Source organism: Ascaphus truei, chromosome 2 (assembly GCF_040206685.1).
Source record: "Ascaphus truei isolate aAscTru1 chromosome 2, aAscTru1.hap1, whole genome shotgun sequence".
NCBI lineage: Eukaryota > Metazoa > Chordata > Amphibia > Anura > Ascaphidae > Ascaphus > Ascaphus truei.
The window spans coordinates 159,700,818-159,717,162 of record NC_134484.1 but is presented as its reverse complement, the minus strand read 5'-3'; the positions used below and the strand labels follow the sequence as shown (position 1 = coordinate 159,717,162).

The following is a 16,345-nucleotide window of genomic DNA, read 5'->3' as shown; positions in this document are numbered from 1 at the left end:
GGAAACCTCCAGTATTTGGGCCTTTTAAAAATATACCTTAGTCTATCTCAGTTAGTACCGGGGCATGGTCTGACAGAATAATCTCACTGATTTCCGTTTTAGAAATTTTACTTAGCATCCCTACGTCCACTAGGATTGCATCTATTCTAGAGAAGGTGGAGTGTACTCCTGAATAAAATGAATATTCCCTCTATATTGGGTTGTAGGTTCTCCAGGCGTCCACCATGTTTAACGAGTCTTTTATGAGTGTCATGTTTTCTGTTTGGATATTTACTAATGGGGTCTTTCCTCTGCTTCCTGATCTATCTAAGTATGTATCCTGTATTGCATTCTAGTCTCCTCCTATTACCGTATTTTTGCATTTATAGCTTAGTAGTTTTTGGGTTAGGTCTTTAAAATATTGAGGGTCATGATCATTAGGGCCATATATGTTTCCCAATATATATTCTTTCCCCATGCTACTGACTCTGGCAATCAGGAGTTTTCCTTCTGTGTCTGCTTCTGTGGCTATTATTTCTATTGGGATGTTTTTCTTAATTAATGTGGCCACCCCGGCTTTCTTGTGAGTAGCTGGAGAGAATATACATTGTCCCACCCAGTCTCTCTTCAATTTTGCTGATTCTTTAGCATCTAAGTGGGTTTCTTGCAGTAGCGCTATATCTACCCTTTTTTTTTTTAGGTAGTTCAGAATTTTCCTACGTTTGATGGGGTTGTTAAGGCCTTCTACGTTCCATGTCACTATTTTTACTGGCATTTGTGTTTTGTGTTGGGGATGTGCTTGTGGGCCTTATTCAGAAAGCCTCGATAAGGCCTTTATTGAGCACTTATCGCCCAAAATGGGCACTCGTATTCAGATAGCCTCGATAAGTGCTCGATAACGGCCTGTATCGACGCAAAATTTTATCTCCATCCGAAATTTGCCGACTGAGCAGCGATCAGCTGCTTATCGACCATTTTCGGATGGTTGATAAACTCCCGCTATTCAGAGACTCGCGAGTCGGGTGTCGCGGCCTATCGCAGCCCATCGCAGCCCTAAAAAATTATTTTCTCCCCAAATCCAATTCCCCACAAAATTGTTGGACAATTGGTGGGGAGATGGCCTCAATGAGCTGCAATGTGTCGGGACTTAGAAGAAATCAGGCCCCTTTCCTGCCTCGGATTGATGCCGGGGGTCTCCGGAGCTGATAGCCATTAATAGCAGCTCCGGACCCCCCCCAGCATGCATCCGAGGCAGGAAACATGCATGTACAGCAACTTCATTACCTTAGCGGCTAACCACTAAGGCAATGAAGGGGTTAAACACCCGTGCCAGGCTTACTGTAAGAAACATACAATACAATAGAATACTTTGGCTAGCGAGGGTGGGTGAAGGGGGAATTTGGCCCTTAGTGGCTGTTTAGGCATTGCGGGGGGGTTGCGGGGGGAGTTAACCCCTTCATTACCTTTTTCCATGATGCTTTTAGAGTCCTACGACAAACTGTTTTTAAACACTGACAAGACTATAACAATGATATTTGGGACCAAGACTACATTTTTAAAGCTTATAGTGACTGAGTTCCAGATCAGAACCAATGCTAACACCACCCTAACTCCTGTTGCTAGTTTTAAATACTTGCGCATATGGTTTGACTCCCACTTAACATTCAGGGATACACATTGATACCCTGACATCCAAAACCTATGCCAAACTAGGTGTACTTTATAGGAACAAATCCTCCCTAAGTCTGCTGGTCAGAAAGCGTATTGCACAGCAGATGCTAATGCCAATTATCGACTATGGGGACATAGTATATTGCTCGACACCCCAAACCCATCTTAGCAAACTTGACACCCTTTACAATTCAATATGCCGTTTTGATATCCAATGCAACTACAACACAAATCACTGCGAAATGCTCAAAGAACTAGAATTGTCATACTTGAGTCTAGGCGCAAAGTTCATCTTTTCTGTCTTGCCTTCAAATACTTTCTGGGCAAGCTACCCACCTATCTGAACAAGCTCCTCACCCCTACCACATGCAGCACTTATCATCTGAGATCTGACTCCAAAAGACTGTTCATGGTCCCAAGGCTCAACAAAGAAGCCGGCCGCTCTTCCTTCTCTTACTGTGCACCCCAAAATTGGAACCAACCAACCGGAGACTCTCACAGCCACCACCAGTTTAAGTTGTTTCAATACTAAAGCTGTCTCACATTTTAATCTGGTCTGTAACTGTTACATACACCTATAATATATATTGTCTTTAACTGTGCATGCAATGTCTTGTATATAATATATACCCTGTTCAATTATGTAACTGTAATTGTAACCATGTATTATTTGTCATCTTAACTCTATGCCAAGGACATACTAGAAAACGATAGGTAACTCTCAATGTTTTACTTCCTGGTAAAATATTTTTTATAAATAAATAAATGAGAGGGAGTCTGGAGAACAAATGTAAAGCGCTTCTAGATCAATATGTATTTAATCTATATACAGTACATGCTTTATTTATTGAGCGGTGGTATCTTGCATTTTTTAAGATAAAATGCTGCTTCAGCTTTTAATAACTAGATTAAATATCTAGTTGTTTGCTTTAAGCTATGTTTTAAGCGGCTTATAAGCATTTGACCATAAAGAACAGCACAGATGGATTAAAAATTCAAATAAATTGATTACTATGGCAAAGCATTATTAAAAAATACTTTGAGGCATGACGGAATAAGGCAGGTTGCATTATTATTCTACTCACAATTCAAGCCTCTAGATGAAACTGTGAAAGCAGAATTTGTTGTGTAAAAAGACTTACAAACATCATTTGCCAGATGTTATCTAATAGTTGATACTCAAGGGATAGTACTGTACTCTGAGGTTCAGTGCACCACTAGTTATTGTGCTAACAAAAATAGTATGACAGTCTCTCTCTTTTTTTTCTGTTATCAAAGCAGTTTTTGGCGATTTAAGTTAAATTATGAAATTTGGTCATTGTGAATGTTGCTTAGTAAACTATTACATTATTATATAACATTATATAAAACAGTGAATCTCAAATTATGCTACTGTACTTACATTTAGTTCAGATTATTTTTACATTTTCTGTTAACGCATCCCTTTGGGCCACTAGAATGTAATTTATTTATGTAACTTGTGGAGCAATTGGAAAGACATTTTGTGGTAAAACAAATAAACAATAAATAAATAAAGCGCATAAAATACGTGATATAATTTTTTTTTCAAAATGCTGCCTAAACAAGAGCGGCTTCCCAAACCGCAATCAACACCAATCTAAACCAACAGGTGTCCCTGGCGCAGATTGAAATGTGCAATATAAAGTGCAGATTAACCCAGTGATTAATTAAACACTGATACCACACAATACTCTTACTCCATAGACCAAAATCCTCTGGTGTAGGGACTCCTTGTGTACCTCATATGGAGATGACACAAATGCATAGATAATAGTGCATTAACACTTTACTCAGATCACAAACAACACAGAGGGGAAAGGGACAACTCACACTCTCCCCGCTGGCAAAACAGGAAGTGACTCTGGGCGCACTCCAACCCCTCTCGCAAATCAGCTGTTTGGCTTCTGTGTGCACGCGCTACCCGGTCCGCGACTCTCACTCGCATCCTGGGACTTCTCCGTCAGCCTCACGCATCAGAACCGCCTCAGCCAATAGGGATCCTCACACCATTTTCAGAGTTGGTACGGTGGCCTCAGAACTACAAAAGGCCCAACGCGTTTTGTCCTGCGACTTCTTCTGGGGTGATGACCTGAGGCTGAGGCAGTTGTGACGCGTGAGGCTGACGGAGGAATCCCAGAACGCGAGTGAGAGCCGCGGACCGGGTAGAGCGTGCACATGTGCACACAAAAGTCAAACAGCTGATTTGGGAGAGGGGTTGGAGTGCGCCCAGAATCACTTCATGCTTTTTGCTAGCAGGGAGAGTGCGAATCGTCCCTTTCCCCTCTGTGTTGTTTGTGATCTGAGTAAAGTGTTAATGCACTATTTGCTATGCATTTGTGTCTTCTTCTCCATATGAGGTCTACAAGGAGTCCCAACACCAGAGGATTTCGGTCTATGGAATAACAGTATTGTGTGGTATCAATGTTTAATTAATCACTGGGTTAATCTGCACTTTATATTGCACATTTCAATCTGCGCCAGGGACACCTGTTGTATTGTATTGTATTGTATGTCTTTATTTATATAGCGCCATTAATGTACATAGCGCTTCACAGTAGTAATACATGTGGTAATCGAATAAATAACAGATAATATAAATAACAGATCATGGGAATAAGTGCTTTAGACATAAACATAACATTAAGGAAGAGGGGTCCCTGCCCCGAGGAGCTTACAATCTAATTGGTAGGTAGGGAGAACGTACAGAGACAGTAGGAGGGAGTTCTGATAAGTGCGTCTGCAGGGGGCCAAGCTTTATGTATCATGTGTTCAGAATGTTTACAGTGCTATTCGTATGCTTCTTTAAGCAAGTGTGTCTTAAGGTGGGTCTTAAAGGTGGATAGAGAGGGTGCTAGTCGGGTACTGAGGGAAAGGGCATTCCAGAGGTGTGGGGCAGTCAGTGAAAAAGGTTTAAGGCGGGAGAGGGCTTTAGATAAAAAGGGGGTAGAAAGAAGACATCCTTGAGCAAAACGCAAGAGTCGGGATGGTGCATAACGAGAAATTAGGGCTGAGATATAAGGAGGGGCAGAAGAGTGTAAAGCTTTAAAAGTGAGGAGAAGAATGGAGTGTGAGATGCGGGATTTGATTGGAAGCCAGGAGAGGGATTTCAGCAGGGGAGATGCTGAGACAGATCTAGGAAAGAGTAGAGTGATTCTGGCAGCAGCATTTAGGATAGGTTGTAGGGGAGACAGGTGAGAGGCAGGAATTCCGGACAGCAGGAGGTTACAGTAATCAAGACGGGAGAGAATGAGGGCCTGATTCAGAGTTTTAGCAGTCGAGCAACAGAAGAAAGGGCGTATCTTTGTTATATTGTGGAGGAAAAAGGGACAAGTTTTAGAAATGTTTTGAATGTGAGGGGCGAATGTGAGAGAGGAGTCGAGTGTGACCCCTAGGCAGTGTGCTTGGGCTACTGGGTGAATGATCGTAGTTACAACAGTAATGTGGAAGGAGGTAGTAGGGCCAGGTTTGGGAGGAAGTATGAGGAGCTCTGTTTTAGCCATGTTGAGTTTAAGGCGACGGAGGGCCATCCAGGATGATATAGCAGAGAGACATTCAGAAACTTTGGTCTGTATAGCAGGTGCAAGGTCGGGTGTTGAAAAGTATATTTGTGTGTCGTCAGCATAGAGGTGATATTTAAACCCAAAAGATGTTATTAGGTCACCTAGAGAGAGTGTGTACAGAGAAAAGAGAAGAGATCCCAGGACAGAGCCCTGGGGTACACCCACAGAGAGATCAATAGAGGAGGAGGAGGTGTTAGCAGAAGAGACACTGAAAGTACGATGGGAGAGGTAGGATGAAATCCAGGATAGAGCTTTGTTCCGAATACCAAGAGTATGGAGAATGTGAAGGGGAAAGGGTGATCCACCGTATCAAATGCTGCAGAGAGGTCGAGTAATATGAGCAGAGTGTAATGACCTCTGTCTTTGGCAGCATGGAGGTCGTCAGTTATTTTAGTGAGGGCTGTTTCCGTGGAGTGAGCAGTGCGGAAGCTAGATTGTAGAGGGTCTAGGAGAGAATAGGTGTTGAGAAAATGGAGCAAGCAAGAGAATACAAGACGTTCAAGGAGTTTAGAGGCAAAAGGCAGGAGGGAGACAGGTCGATAGTTAGAAAGACAGGTAGGGTCAAGCTTGCTGTTTTTGAGTAATGGTATGACTGTTGCATGTTTGAAGGAGGATGGAAAGGTTTCAGAGCAGAGGGAGGAGTTAAAAATGTGTGTGAGCGTAGGGATTATAGTAGGAGCAAGAGGTTTTAGGAGATGGGAGGGAATGGGGTCAAGAGGGCAAGTGGTAGAGGGAGAAGTGGCGATCAACAGCGACACATCCTCCTCTAAAACAGTGCTAAAAGAGTCAAGGAAGGCAGGAGGAGAGTTAGGAAGAGGTGTAGGATGGGAAGAAGAAACAGAGGGGATGTTCTGACGTATGGATTCCACCTTTTCCTTAAAATAGTCTGCAAAGTCCTGAGCGGAGATGGAGGAAGGAGAGGCAGCTGAGGGTGGTTTGAGTAGAGTATAAAAGACAGAGAACAGTCGGTGTGGGTTAGACTTGTGCATGTTGATTAGTGCAGAAAAGTAGGCTTGTTTAGCTTGCGAGAGGGCAGAGTTGAAACAGGATAGCATAAATTTGTAGTGAAGGAAGTCTGCGAGAGTGTGAGACTTCCTCCAGAGGCGTTCAGAGGAACGAGTGGAGGAACGCATCATGCGTGTGTGGGAATTTAGCCAGGGTCTAGGGTTAGAAGGGCGAGTGCGGCAGAGAGAAAGTGGGGCATGTAGATCAAGAGAGGAGGACAAGACAGAGTTGTAGTTCCTGACCAGGTTGTCGGGGTCTGTAGCAGAGCTGAGAGAGGAGAGGGAGGAGCGTAAAGTGGACTCAAAGTCAGGTAAGTGAATAGAGCGCAGGTTTCTGCAGAACCGGGGTGTAGATGGAGGTGGAGAAGGGGAGAAGCGAGATAGAGAGAATGAGATGAGATGATGGTCAGTGAGAGGAAAAGGGGAAATGGAGAAATCGGAGAGAGAGAAGTTCTTAGTGAAAACCAGGTCTAAGTAGTGGCCATCCTTGTGGGTGCTGGCTGCAGTCCACTGTTGAAGGCCAAAAGAAGAGGTTAGAGAAAGAAAGCAGGAAGCCCAAGGGAGAGAGGGGTCATCAATGTGGCAATTGAAGTCCCCAAGGAGAAGAACAGGGGAGTCTGAGGAGAGGAAGAAAGAGAGCCAGGATTCAAAGTGAGAGAGAAAGGCAGAAGGGGGATAAGTAGAGGTAGGTGGGCGATAGATGACCGCCACAATGAGTAGACGTAGGTGGGCGATAGATGACCGCCACATGAACAGTGAGAGGAGAGAAAATCTGGACAGTGTGAGCCTCAAAGGAGGGAAAATCAAGAGAGGGAGGAATAGGAAGGGTTCGGTAACAACAGAGAGAGGAGAGCAGGAGCCCTACGCCTCCACCCCTGCCATCAGTGGGAGAAGGAAAGGCCACCATAGGAGAGGGCAGCTTCCAGAGCAGAGTCAGACTGAGTGAGCCAGGTCTCAGTTATAGCAAATAGGAGCAGGGAGTGAGAGAGGAAAACGTCATGTACAGAGAGGAACTTGTTAGAAAGGGAGCAAGCATTCCAAAGGGCACAGGAGAAAGGGAGGGAGGGTGGCAGGGGATGGGTATGAGGTTGGAGGGGTTGACACCAGAAGGAGTGGAGGTTGCAGTTGGCAGGCGAGGACAAGCGCATGTAGGAATAAGACAGGGACCAGGATTGGGAGAGATATCCCCAGAAGCAAGGAGGAGAAGCGTGGATAGAAAAAGGATGTGTGAGGATGATTTGTAGGGGTGTTTTTTAGTGCAGGGGATATAGCTGTTTGGTGTCAGAGGACGCAGGTAAGAAAGGAGTTCATGTGAAAAGAGAAGGGGTGAAGGAAGGAGAGATGGAGATATATGAATAGAGATAGAGACATACTGAGGCTGGTAAAAAGAAGTGCATAATTTGAGAAGAAGTGATTTAGTTGATTTAGACTTTGTGGTAAACAAATATTCATTATAAAGGCCAAAAGAGGGTCTATTCAATTACTTTTATTATTTTTATTTCAGTTTGCTTACAATTTTGATCACTTTAATAAGGACAAATAAAATGCAAGTTTTAATTTGATATAATAATAATTATTACACAGCACTGTACATAAAATGTTTGCTGGCACAATGCGTCCACTCTGAAGAGCTTTAAATCTAATTTTGGTGCCTTGAGTCCCAGAGAGATAAAGTCAAAAGGAGCTGCTGCAAAGTCAATGTCATTTAGTATAACTTTTACAGACCCACTCCTTCATTGATGCATCTTCATGGATAATATTGTATGGCATTGACTGTTGGAATGATGACAGCATTGTACATGTGTCAATGTTAGCATAGTATGTGTATATCATGATATAGCATACCAGCATGACTCTCTTTGCAATTTGTCATCACAATCCTTGACCTTCTCGTACGTCTCCAATTATTCTTTTCAACCCTCCTTAGCAGAGAGGTAATTTTAGGTCTCACTTAATATATCAACATGTCATCCAGTTTATTTTATTGTTCCTCAAACTCTGCCCAAGGTTGTTCCATATATTCATGCAAATTTCCTCGTAGAATCACAATTTTTGTTCTTTGGAACTTGCTGAAAATATGTACCTTCATGCTTCATGCCAGTGTTAAGTGTAACAAAGTTTTCAATTTTATTTTCTACATTTGACACAGATTTTATGCACACCAGCAGGTGCAATAACACAGCCCCCTTTTTTTGTGGCTAATTCAAACACAATGGTGTCTGCTCCCACTGGCGTTTTGCTAGTTTTCACGCCAGCGGAAGCATAAATCTCTTCTGCATCTGTAATGAGCAAAGTATTTTTAATTGATGAAAGCAGGAAGACTACAACAGTTAGAGGTATGAACTCTATGAAAGCGGGTGCATACATGTAGCTGCAGCTTAAATTAAAAACATGAGGACAATTCTGGGAATTGGGAAGTATTAGGCAACCAGAGAGGAGAGAACATTGGATGTAATCTTTCAACAGGGGCCAAATGACCTTAATGAAAATGAAGTAGTAGTGAATTTTGGCAATAAAATGTGCCCATTTGTAGTGAAGATAATTTGACTTAATTGTACATGGTTGTTACACCTGACAGGATAAATCCACTTGTCCTTCATTCCTCTATTCCCCTTCCTTCAAGAACAAGTAATTGGCTTGGAGCTCACAGTACGTAACATTTCAATGTTAGCAGAACAAGTACAGATGTAGTAAGGCTTATTGTCTTCAGGGGCCGTGGTCATGGCACTGAAGGATTAATGCTGTGTTGGAGTCCCATTCAGAAACATGGATCCCCGCAGCTCTATTGCGGCAGATACTATCCCCTAGCGCCGCAGCATTTTGCTTATTCATCTGCGGTGCTGGGGACAGTAATTCTTACTACATTCACGGATTCCCTCTTGATTGTAAGCTCTCAAGAGCAGGGCCCACATTACCATTTATATCTGTTTGCACTTTTTTTTTTAATCTTTATTTGTATGGTATTCAATTTATGTAATTTATATAATTCTGTACCACCCTGCGGAACATGTTGGTGATTTAGAAATACATGATAATAATAATAATAATAATAATAATAATAATAATAATAATAATAATAACAATAATAATAATAACTAAAAGGGGGAGTAATACAAAAGGAGAAAGGGATGTATGGAAAAAAAAAGAATAAAGTGAAAATAAGTGGCAACATTTTGAGGGTAGAAATGCATGTAGTCACAGAGATGAACATCTAGTACTGATTGCAACAATGAGAAAGGGTGACTGGGACACTCGCTATTAGTGAGTTACAGCAATAAGAATCATGACTGGGATACAGCAATAAGAGGATTTTCTCTATTCAGGAAGGACAGGGTGGGAAAGCATATCTCCCTATATGAAAAATAGAAAAGCTTCTGTACTACAAGAAACTCCATGAGAGACAAAGGCATTTTAAGATTGTGCATGATAATCTACAGTAGGTTCCAGTGATTATCAAACCACGGATTTTAGCATAATGACAAAGGCTGTCAAAGTGCAGAAAAACTGATTACTGTATACTTCAGGAATGCAGATATTGGAAAGATGGCAAAATGTACAAGATTCCTTGGCAATGTAGAGAAATATAAATACTGTAGACTGCAAAAATAAAAGAAAGACTACATTATTTCGGGGAAAAGATAACAAACTTGCAATAAAAAATGGAGAAAAACTGGAAAGATTTTTGAAGAATGTTACCAGTCAACAGTGCCATGAGACAACTTCCAACACCTGCAGAAATCTTTGTCTTCTTGCAACGGAAGGCATAGTACTGCTAAATGGCAAGTGATGCATTGTAACATAATATCATGCTGTGTCCCACAAACATTGTAAAATATATAAGGTCACAGATTAAGTTATTCAGATAACTCAGTTGCCTGCTGACTCAAGAAATTGCAAGAGCTGAATTGAAAGTCAAATTTTTGAAATTTAATGTGATACACCTATTGCTTTGATGTATATGTACCATGTAGAATGCCTTTAACTATCTGCCCTTGTGCCAGGGATACAGTTGTAGCATATTGTAATATCACAATATATAGTGTTTCAAATGAGCTAAAGATAGCTTGCATACAAATTTAAACTGCGTTTCCAGACATTATATTTGTTACAGTGGTATAATTTCTAAATGAATTTTTGAGACAAACACAATAGATGGAAATACTTTTTTTATAAATATCTACAGTAGCATTAATATTTTATTGTCTTTAATTCTTTTTTGAAGTGAAACTTCCTTAGTGGCACCTCATTCAAACAGGGGCAAAAAAGAATTGTGGAGACAGAAATGAAACGGATGTGACGTCAGTGCTGGCAGTTGAGGCCGGGCTGTGTTCTGGCTCAGCCCGACCCCAACACTGACATCACACCCGCTCCACAAATCAGATGCGGCGCCGCCGGCGCCGCTCCTAATGGCCACCGCACCCCCCACACAGCCGCTGACATGCGGCGGCGGCGGCGATAGCCGCCGGCGCCGCTCATAACGGCCGCCGTTCCCCGCCCGCTGCCTACTGCCGTGTCGCGCATGCGCGATGGCGCCAGTGACTCCAATCACCACGGGAGTGGGGAGGAGGTGGCGCGCAGCCGCTATCTGCCCCCGGCGGGTGCTAACTGGCGCCGTTACGCCGCCCGCTGCCATGGGCTGTGAGAGGAGGAGCCGCTGCTCAGCCTCTCTCCTCCCTCTTGCTTCCCCGAGTCCCGCTGCTCTCCCGCACGGCTGCTGACATGCGGCAGCGCTAGCCCCTGGCGCCGCTCCCCCGCACCCGCTCAAAATGTACTCGCCACAGCTCCTGACGAGTGCCGCTCCACCCACCCACCGACATGTGGCGGCGCCGCTCAAAATGTAATCGCCGCCGCCACTCCGTGCTCCCCCACACCGGACGCTTACTCTGCATCTGATCTCAGACACATAGGTTGTGGGCTATTTGCCCAAATTAAAGATGGCTGCCCTGCAGCAATTGCTGTGGACTGTGCATGCGCCGCAGATCTGTTGAGAGGACAAGGCGGAGACGCGTCTCTTCGGTCTCCAAGGTAACGTTTTAGTGGGCCGGGCGAGAAGGCGAGCTGCGCAGCCGCAGACCCCCACACAAGCTGACTGACCCCCCCAGACCCCCACACACACTGACTGACCCCCCCAGACCCCCACACATACTGACTGACCACCCCAGACCCCCACACACACTGACTGACCCCCCAGAGACCCACACACACTGACTGACCCCCCCAGACCCCCAAACACACTGACTGACCACCCCAGACCCCCACACACACTGACTGACCCCCCAGAGACCCACACACACTGACTGAACCCCCCAGACCCCCACACACACTGACTGACCCCCCCAGACCCCCACACACACTGACTGACCCCCCCAGACCCCCACACACACTGACTGACCCCCCCAGACCCCCACACACACTGACTGAACCCCCCAGACCCCCACACACACTGACTGAACCCCCCAGACCCCCACACACACTGACTGAACCCCCCAGACCCCCACACATACTGACAGACCCCCACACACACTGCCTGACCCCCCAAGACCCCCACACACTGCCTGACCCCCCCAGACCCCCACACACACTGACCCCCCCAGTCCCCCACACACACTCACAGTCACACACACTCAGTCACACTCACACGCACACACGCACACTCAGTCACACGCACACTCAGTCACACTCACAGTCAGACGCACACTCAGTCACACTCGCAGTCAGACGCACACGCAGTCACACGCACACGCATAGTCACACGCACACGCATAGTCACACGCACAGTCAAACGCACACGCTCAGTCACACGCACACGCTCAGTCACACGCACACTCTCAGTCACACGCACACTCTCAGTCACACGCACACTCTCAGTCACACGCACACTCTCAGTCACACGCACACTCTCAGTCACACGCACACTCTCAGTCACACGCACACTCTCAGTCAGACGCACACTCTCAGTCACACGCACACTCTCAGTCACACGCACACTCTCAGTCACACACACTCTGTCACACACACTCTCAGTCACACACACACTCTGTCACACACACACTCTGTCACACACACACTCTGTCACACACACACTCTGTCACACACACACTCTCAGTCACACGCACACTGTCACACGCGGAATTCACACTGCCTGACCCCCCCAGACATCACACACACTGACCCCCCCAGACCCCCACACACAGTCACACGCACACTCAGTCACACACACTCAGTCACACTCACACTCAGTCACACTCAGTCACACGCACACTCAGTCACACAGTCAGACGCACACTCAGTCACACTCACAGTCAGACGCACAGTCAAACGCACACGCTCAGTCACACGCACACTCTCAGTCACACGCACACTCTCAGTCACACGCACACTCTGTCACACGCACACTCTCAGTCACACGCACACTCTCAGTCACACGCACACTCTCAGTCACACGCACACTCTCAGTCACACGCACACTCTCAGTCACACGCACACTCTCAGTCACACGCACACTGTCACACGCGGAATTCACACAGTGCAAATAGCTAATACAGGGGATGTGTGCCGAGCACGCGCATTCTAAGTCAAATTTATTTGCGTTTTGTCATTGACATTGTATTTTGATTTTTAATTAAAACATCACCAACACCAACACAAATACAATTTCTGTGACAAAAGTCAAAGAAGTTTCACTTACTATGCGCGTGCACAGCACACACAGCTTTTTTTAAATACATTTCACTGGGAATGAACTCTTCATTTGCAAACAAAGGATGTAGTAATTAGGAAAACACAGCTGCCACATTGTAATCCTTCAAGGATTAGAGCAGGAAGTCAAAAGGCCCCTTGAGAACCTGCCTGAGCATCCACAACGTGTCTGTGTATCACTAAAGCTTTGTATCTGTTTCTGGCAGACCAATTTCTCCTTGTTTTTTTTATAAAAAGGTATCTCTTGTATACCCACTCAAAAACTTTAATATAGGTGGAGATGTGTCTAAAACATCAACAAAAATCAAATACTTTAAGATAGATTGTATCTTTAACCATATATATTTGAAATTCTTTGACCATACAAGTTACTGTATAAAAAGTGACTCCAAAAAAGACATGCTATGTCATAGATGTTTAGGACCTTTGTATTTGAAAATTATCATGCCATGATGCAATATATTACAATTTTGCAAACATTATGCAAACGTTTAAGCAACTGAATGAAGCATATTCTACTTACTGTAGATAATGGCACCTACAGTGTCTTCAACACAATCTAACTCCATGTGGTCACCAAAAGAAAAAAAACATTTGCCCTAGGGAAGGGCTCCTATGTTGTCTGTTGGAGAATAATGGAAATGAATAATATACTGTATAAAATCAACATTTTAGATATAATATTGGTATTCAGATTTTAGGTCTATTTTAAGTTAACTTTTCTGAATTAGTCAACTATAGTTATACAATTAGATAATAGCGTTAGTGCCATCAACTACTGTACAACAATAAATAATCAAATAAGAACATAGTATAAACAGAACTCTAGCGCTCAAAAGAACTTTCACAGCGATGCAAATTTTCATTGATACGATACCAGGCAAATGGAATGTCCAGTGTCCTGCAGCCCAAAGAACCTAAAGGCTTGTTAAAAAAACCTTCTTGATTAACATGTACTTCAATGCGTTGTAAAAAACCTGTAATCACTTAAACACCTTAACTGTGCTTACAGTATAGACAAAGATATAGCGAACTCAAAGGATTTCCCCCCAGAATGTGCTCTTATTACCACTTGACAAGGATGGATACTCAATGTGGCTAGAAGAGTATTTATATAATGACCCCCAGAGGACACTGCAAATTTTAAAACAATAGATAGTGATGCACTCAGTGGAAACATACCCTTGATATGTAGTTTCACACAGATAAAGAAAACACTTAGCTTGTGTCACATGAATGTCTTCAGCATAGATTACATTAGATGCAGAGCTCTTGCCTCATACGTCACATGAAAAAAGAAATTAGAAAGAACAATAGGGCTTTTAGGTCCAATCCACCTGATCAGACCTAGGGCAGGCAACCTTACACACCAAACTCGACTCTACCCGGGGACCTTGTCATCACGGCACAGCTATATTCTTTTGGTCTCAGATATGACAGTACGAGCCCGGAGAGGCAAGAACTCAGAAACATACACGTTGCTGGTTTCTCACATCTGTTTAATAATTGGACGGAGCAGTATTATATACAGAAAAGCAAGAAGAAAAAAACGTTATCAGTTCTATACATCTGTTGTTACAAACGGAATTCCTACATATAGATTACACATCTAAAATTACATATCCCATCTGGAAATGCCTTCCCTGGGAAAAGTAAACATTTTACTGGTGGGAACAGGAATACGGGTCAACAGCTATTAATGGGTTCACATAAGGCTCAGTGATCTTACTTCCAGTATAGGAGACATAATGAGACAGCTTGTCTAAAACTTAACAAAGCTAAAATATTTAACCATTTTGGTCCATGAGAAGAATAAAGTTGTCACATATTGCTTTAACCTTTTCAGTCCCTGAAGGGAACAAAGCTGACAGATACAATTTTTAACCTAACATCCTCTCCTTCTGTTCTGGAACAACAATCCAATTGACCAGTCCCTTTTATTCTTCTGCTCACCACTCAGGAGAGGAAAAAACTCCAAGGGAGAAACCTCTAAGAGACCATGGGAATGCAAAAACCTATCTCTTTTAGGTATCTCGTTTGATAATCAGAGATCAATATATGGGTGGTTTATGAGTACCAAGAGTATTGGTATTTCTCGCTCTCATTGTGGGAGACATATACATAGCTGTAGAGCTAGAAGCAGAAGCAGCCTTTTGGCAAAAATAGAACTGATTATACATTTAGCCATTTGGATTAACATATACACACAAAGTAATAAACCTGCGATTACCATGATTCCGTAAAGAAATTTAATTCCCAAAGCACCTAGCCAATTTCCAAGGCCAAAGGTCCAATCGAACCCTTTTGGTTCCTCTCGCATTCTAGATTGGGTTTCTGCTAGAGTGTCCATATCAAAGTGTATGCTTTTTGATTGGTTGTCAATATAAGCACAACATTAACGTACAAACCCCTCATTGTGCTGTCATCAGATAACCTAATGCCATACAATTTTGCAATACTGTTGCTCTAATTTGTTGCTATTTGCTACTGAGCCTTAAAATAGCATCTTTAGTATCGTTAAAAACGGCATCTATATTGACTACTAAAAAATTTAATTTTGTATTTAGGTCATATATGCCTATAAAGGGTATTAGACCTCCCGCAACTCTCTTAACTGAGCTACTTTTAATGATTAATGAACTTCAATTTCGTATTCTTTGCTTAGGTAGAGTGGACATTATTTGAAAAGCGGGCAAATTCTATATTTGAGAATAAGTGGGGGTTGGTGGGGGTTAATATTTCCTATGAGCAACTGCACAACACATACATCTTACATATTACATTTACTCAGAATATCGGAACAGACAAAATGGCTGCCATGATCAAAATGGCTGACTTGTGACCTCCTCACCTTCCTCACATACAATCTTCTCAGCCCCCTCTTATCCTTTAGAGACAGTCTATTTAAAGAACAGTTAACCAAATCATAGTCCTGCCGGACCAAACAAATTGTCCTATAGTGCATAACTTGATTCCTTTCTGGTCATTGTATCGGCCCAGTTTATTTGTTCTTCGGTCTCTTCTTCTGGGCGACCGCTGACATCTTCATCACCAAAAAGAGGCAAAGCTTCAGTGGGGGGGGCTGCAACACACTTCTGTACCAAAGTTCTGCTGCACATAACACATACATAGAGAGTAATGAGTAGGACAGACACACATACAAAAACATTTACTAGCTTTGCTCCAAGCGAAATAATACAACCACCAAGTCCCAATAAATCCCAACCCTCATCTCTACCTTTAATCACTGGAACCACTTTTCCCAAATATCATAACCTGGTCTAGTTGCAGCGTAATACTCTATCGATCCTATCACAGAATCAATAACTTCCCTAGGGCAAACTCGTATTTCTACTCCCTTCGTAACCAATTTCTTATATATGTAGTTCTTCAAATATCTTATAACATATT

At 43.3% G+C, this 16,345-nt stretch overlaps 1 protein-coding gene across 9 annotated transcripts in view; it reads left to right on the top strand.

The window, feature by feature from the left end:
* Positions 1 to 16,345, top strand: part of NETO1 (neuropilin and tolloid like 1) — a 287,874-nt gene that overhangs the window by 59,182 nt on the left and 212,347 nt on the right. The window lies entirely within an intron of this gene.